The sequence below is a fragment of the Piliocolobus tephrosceles genome, chromosome 5, assembly GCF_002776525.5.
Source record: "Piliocolobus tephrosceles isolate RC106 chromosome 5, ASM277652v3, whole genome shotgun sequence".
In the NCBI taxonomy this organism is placed as follows: Eukaryota; Metazoa; Chordata; class Mammalia; order Primates; family Cercopithecidae; genus Piliocolobus; species Piliocolobus tephrosceles.
The window spans coordinates 38294985-38301160 of NC_045438.1; the positions used below are offsets into that span (position 1 = coordinate 38294985).

At 41.2% G+C, this 6176-nt stretch overlaps 1 long non-coding RNA gene across 1 annotated transcript; it reads right to left on the reverse strand.

Moving 5' to 3' along the window:
* Window positions 1-225: 225 nt before the first annotated feature.
* LOC111525527 lies at window positions 226-5837 on the reverse strand. Its single transcript, XR_002726135.2, has 4 exons — window positions 5807-5837; window positions 4164-4290; window positions 3759-3827; window positions 226-1688 (listed from the first exon to the last, which is right to left on the reverse strand). It is a non-coding gene; the product is annotated as an uncharacterized LOC111525527 (long non-coding RNA).
* Between the last annotated feature and the right edge of the window lie 339 nt (window positions 5838-6176).

Genomic DNA, 6176 nt, shown 5'->3' on the forward strand with positions numbered 1-6176 from the left:
TCCAAAGTGTTATTATATAATTTCTCTGCACAAATCTGATGTAACACCCTGACCTTCCTGACTTTGCTCTTTCTTTTTTTTAACCTTGTCTTTGTGCAGATTACACATTAATGGTGAAGAATTTTTTTTCCCATTAAAAATAAAACTGCTTGAAATTTCACTTGTCAACTTTTCGCTTCATTTTAATCACCCTCTCCCCATTTCAATTCTTTGGAGTCGGGAATTCCATATGTATTTTATATTGTTACTGTTAGTTTTCTCTTATTTATTAAATTGTTTTCCACAACTATGCATCCTTTTATCAGGCTTTAGAGTACAAAGACATTTCAAAATAATGCAAATAACAAAATTTTAACCTATCAAATGGCAGTAAAAACACTTCGAAGAGTTTCCCTTGGAGAAGTTTTTTGAAAACATAATCTTTCACCAGAAAACTCAGCAAGTGTATGTTAGGCCTGCTTTAACATCGTTTTCTGTGATATCTTTTCTTCATTATGGTAAGAAAAATAACATATAGTAACTAAAACAAGGAAGACTGTTAGATGTATTGCAATTGTGATAAAACTCCAATGTTCAAATGCAGATTTCGTTTCATTTCTCTGTTTCTCTGTAGGGTTTACATTTCCCATCTGCCTGTGCAGTTCTGTGGCTTAGATATCTCTGGAAAGTTTGTATTTGTTCAGAAGAAAGTGGCTTTTCTGGAGATGTCACTGGGAAATGTTACTTTTGATTGCTTGGACTACTTAGGATTTTATGTGTGTAAAGTGCCATATAATCCCATCAGTGGTTATTCCTCATAAACAATTTCATGACTTAGTTTATTATCGCTACATCCATTTTATAGATGGTAATACTGAGGAATGGGTTACCGGAGAGTTGAAATTAGCACCTACAATCAGAAGAGTGTCCCAGACAGTTGTTTAAACTATAGACTGCAAAAGTGTTTCTTTGTGCCAAATATCTGATAAAAAGTGAAATCTCTGGGGTCTCAGCATCTCTGGGGTTGTGTCTGGGTATGTAAAGGAAAAATGAGATCTGAGTCAGTTACATAATGTCACTGACAGAAAAAAAATCTCTTGAAGCGGGAAAAACGTGGGTCCCATTGGTTCAATGGTCCTCCCTGGCAAACAAAATCTGCCGGATCATTGCTCAACTTGAATTTGTTTTCGTAAACATGGCTATCTGTTACAGTGCCATAAACAGCTGCCTTCCACATTCTTTTAATTTTACTTTAAATTCTGAAAATGTGTCAATCAAATTTTAATGGTCACCTTAAGATTATACTGCTGTGACCTCAGAGAACCAGACAGTTCTGTAGAAAGAACTGGGTAGAGGTATCTTGACAATCCTGCTCCATTTGTCTACAGCCATTAGTATTGGCTTTAGAAAGTGTATTCTAAAGTGAATGAGCTGGTAGGATCAGTGTGCACTGCTGTTCTCAGGGGAGTTTTTCATAGCCCTTCATCAAATGGTGCAGTACCAGAGGTTCTGAATGACAGCCGGACTCTTAACTTCAATAAGGACATAAGCAGCATGGGGCAGAGGACATAGAGAGGCAAAGGAGGGTTATGTCTTACTGCAGTGCTCTTGCTGCTCCCTAACAGGACGTAGGATCCTCAGTTCTTCCTCCCTGTCAACTTCTGGATTTTGGTCGTGTAAGACCCATTTTGGACTTCTGACCACCAGAACTGTAAGATAATGAAGTCACCAAGTGTGTAGGAACTTGTAACAGCAGTAATAGGAAACTAACCCAGCCATGTTTTGCCTTCATGGGCTCTTTCCCCCAGTGAAAAAGTAAAAAATTGTATTTTATGATCATGTTGGTATAAAGATGAATATGGTACATATTAAAAAAGCTTTCTAGGCCGGGCGTGGTGGCTCACGCCTGTAATCTCAGCACTTTAGGAGGCCGAGGCAGGTGGATCACAAGGTCAGGAGTTCAAGATCAGCCTGGCCAAGACGGTGAAACCCCATCTCTACTAAAAATACAAAAAAATTAGCTGGATGTGGTGGCTGGTGCCTGTAATCCCAGCTACTAGGGAGGCTGAGGCAGAGAACTGTTTGAACCTGGAAGGCGGAGCTTACAGCGAGCCGAGATGGCGCCAGTGTACTCCAGCCTGGGTGACAGAGCAACACTCCGTCTAGAAACAAACAAATAAATAAAAAAATCTTTCTTTGACCTAAAAGTTCCTTTTTTTCTTCAGATTTTAAAAGTAATTAAAACATTTTCATGGGCACCTAAAAGTATCATGGCCTCTGAGCACGATGTCAGGTGAGCCTCACGGATAGGTCTGCTCTGGGTAGGAGTCGCTCTGTCCAAATCTCCCCCTCCGTTCACCTCTCTGGATCTAGCATAGCCGGGTGCATGCCAACTGAGGGATTTCAGAGATACTGGCCTCTCATTCTGTTGTGTAGTTTCCTGATTTTTGAATGGGAGGGCACTATATATGGGTGGAGATATATATTTTGAGAAGGAAGAAGTTATTCAGAGTGTGCTTTAGTCGCATGACATCAGGATTGCCCCCTTACTACACACACAGTAAACAGACAATACATTCTAATTGAGTGAAGAATTGTTACAAGATTTTTGTCTTTTAGTTCTGTTTCTTGGAAGATTTTGCAGTCAATATACCTTTGTTTACCTATCTTCAAATAAAAGACAGAAGAGATTTTTTATTTGTTTATTTGTTTGTTTGAAAAGGAGCCTCACTCTGTTACCCAGGATGGAGTGCAGTGGCCTGATCTTGGCTCACTGCAATCTCTGCCTCCCAGGTTCTGCGACCTTGGCTCACTGCAACCTCCGTCTTTCAGGTTCAAGCAATTCTCCTGCCTCAGCCTCCCAAGTAGGAGTAGCAGACATGTGCCACCATGACTAGCTATTTAATTTTTATTTTTTTGTAGAGATGGGATCTCCCTGTGTTGTCCAGGCTGGTATCAAACTCCTGGATTCAAGCAATCCCCCCATCTCCAAAAGTGCTGGGATTACAGGTGTGAGCCATTGCGCCCAGCCCTTAGAATAAATTTTACTGGTTAAAATTTGGAGAGAGGCCGGGCGCAGTGGCTCAAGCCTGTAATCTCAGCACTTTTGGGAGGCCGAGGTGGGTGGATCATGAGATCAGGAGATCGAGACCATCCTGGCTAACATGGTGAAATCCCATCTCTACTGAAAATATAAAAAATTAGCCAGGCGTGGTGGTGGGCGCCTATAGTCCCAGCTACTTGGGAGGCTGACGCAGGAGAATGGCATGAACCCAGGAGGCGGAGCTTGCAGTGAGCCGAGATCTCGCCACTGCACTCCAGCCTGGGTGACACAGCAAGACTCCGCCTTAAAAAAAAAAATTTGGAGACAGATGTGATAACAATGTCAATAATCCTTATGTTCAAATAGCATCCATAGTTGACAAAACACTTTCATGTGCATTATCTCTTTTGATAATCTGTAAAGTCACATAAGATATTAGGAGGAAAAATGCTTCATATTTATATAAAAATATTAATAGTAATGGTGGTTTTAATTTTAGATAAATCATTTGTCATTTATAATTCTATGAAGAAAAATGCTATGAAAGACCATTATATATCTGACTTTTGTCACTCTATAATTTGGCCTGTGCTCTCATATGTAAGCAAAAATGCAAAACAACATTTGTACTCCTTAGTCATATATATGCTTTCCACACTTTCCCTCTGTGAAAAATGCTACATTTCAAGCTCATGACTACAAGCGTTAATGCTGTGAATTGGAAATTACAACATACCCCACTGCATACTCCATTAACTGTTTCCACTTCTCCGACAATTAGACGCCAGAAAGGTTTGATTTTTAGCTAAAAAGCAAAGCTAGATTGAGGGAAGTTCAGAGACGTGATGAAGGAACCGGTGACCAGAGTGCCTTGCTGCTTATGGAGCCCACAAGAATAAAAATAGCCGCTTTTCGGAATTACGATTCTAATTCAGGATTTGTGGCATTTACTCTAATTTGGTGCTGTTCTGGAAAAGGCTATGTCGAAAAGGATTTGTTTCTAGAGATTTTCAGGAAAGTAGCCAATTCAAACTGCTCAACCCTGTGAGATCATTCCTGGCTGGTAGCAAGAACTTTCTGTCATGTGAGTCTTGCTTGAGAGTGAAGAGTACCCGCATATCCACTGCTTCTGAATTCATACCTGTTGGGGCTTATATGCACACCACGCACACACCAGCATCTGGGTCTTCATACCCGCTCTTCACACTGATCGTGTGAACTGATTCACAAGACTTCAAGTGTCCTAGTTAGACTAATTTAGTCCAGCTCTGAAAGAATAGATAGGTAAGATAGGCTGTCACATTCCATCAAGTTAATTTCTAATTTCACCATTGAGGTTTTAATAGGACATCTGGCCTATTAAGGTCTTTTACGCTGTTCAAGAGAAACCAAACATCGCTGCTAATTCTATCATTAAGAAGAGCAAGCTGCTGTTCAGCGACCCTCCCCTCGGCTGCCCTTCCCTCTTGCAGCCTTCCCAGCCTGCCTATATGGTTAGGTGCCTTTTAAAAAGTTGCACTCATTCTAGTTACACCCCTCCACACCTCCAAGCCTGAGGATGCTTTCGTCTGAGTTCCCAGCAGTCTTAAAGCTTAGCCAACAGCAGACGGAGGTATCACGCTGAGTCCTGTGGAGAGAAAGCCTTGTACTGTGCAAGTGACCCATTTGGCACCAGAGAGGGGGAGGGGAAGAGTAATCCTGATGGGCTCCAGGGACTCCCCATCCATCTACTTCCCCTGGGATCCTCTCCTGCAGGGCTTTTGCAAACACAGTTGCCCTGCTATGGTGGAGGATCATCAACAGAAACCCATGAAACAAGGCCATGCCCTGTGGCACTCTGAGTCAGTCCCGTAGCGGGATTTACCAGCTCTCTGAAAAAAGAAATCTGCTAGGACCTGGGCTGGGACCATAAGATGTAAAGGTGTCAAGTTGAAAAACCTAGGGTGGGCCCAAACCTCCACCTCCCCAACCCCCCTTCCCACTCCTGGGAAAATCATTCCCGTGTAAACATTTCTTTTTGCATTTAGTATATCTGTGCAAGAAAAACTACTTTATTACTCAACATAAATAACATTCACTTTGAACCTTAATTCTGAAAACCACAGAATTTTTAAAATGCTGTAAATAGCTGACATGGGTGTTCTTCCCTTGCTTTCAAAGGAATTGTTTTTGTAATTACCGAGCAGGGTGAAACTGAATTTTCCCTGCAGTAAACAGGAGACTGTGTAATGAGATATCTCAACTAAAAACATGAATCGTATTCAGACTAATTAATAATAGAAAACTTTCAGGACATTCTTAATACTTAAAAAAAAAAAAACACTTTTATGTTTTGAAGTTGTTAGGTCTCCATTCTAGTTCTGAGTACAAATAAATGCCTGACACATGGTCTAAGCCAAATTCCAAAATGTAGCAAAAACAGTGCCTGCATATTTGGCAGGAATTTAAACCAGTTCAGGTCAGTGTCTGTTCCTGTCCAAAGAAGAGTTTCTGCATTTACACTGAGCTAGGAAAATAACACAAGAAAACATGGGGAACAACACGGAATATTGTAAGCTCTGGTGCCCGGCTGGCCAAAGAATAATGTTTGGGGCAACTCTGAAATTATCGCCCAGGCTGCAGTTTGGGTTTGCATAGCGTTTTGGAGGACGGTGAGCAAGAGAGAAAGTACCGATTGCATTGTTGTGAGGAAACTGCCTTCCCCCTTCTAAGGCTCTCACCTTGCAAATCACCCCCTCTTAGCAAAAGCACATCTTACTTCTTAACTCTTCCCCTGCTACTAACCTTTTCAATCATCTCCCTTCATCACTGCAGAACGGCCTTTGGAACAAAGCAGCATTTTAAAGCCTTTCCCACTAAAAGTTTGCCCCTCCCCCCTTTTAAAGAGGCAGTGTGGGGGTAATTTTCTTTCTTCCTTTCTTTTTTTTTTTGTTTTTAAAATTTGTTTCTCTGCAGTCTACTCTTTTGAGGCTGTCATTGTTTGGGAGTTGATGGATATTTCTTCAGAGATACCATCATATCGCTTGTTATTGTAACACTTATTGGTGATAAAGTTCAGACTAAAAATTAAGCAGCTGCAATGTAGCAGCACAAATTAGTTTAATGTAAGCAGTCAGGAGCAGCTGGCTGGCTCAGGACTTGAATTTAGCTGTGG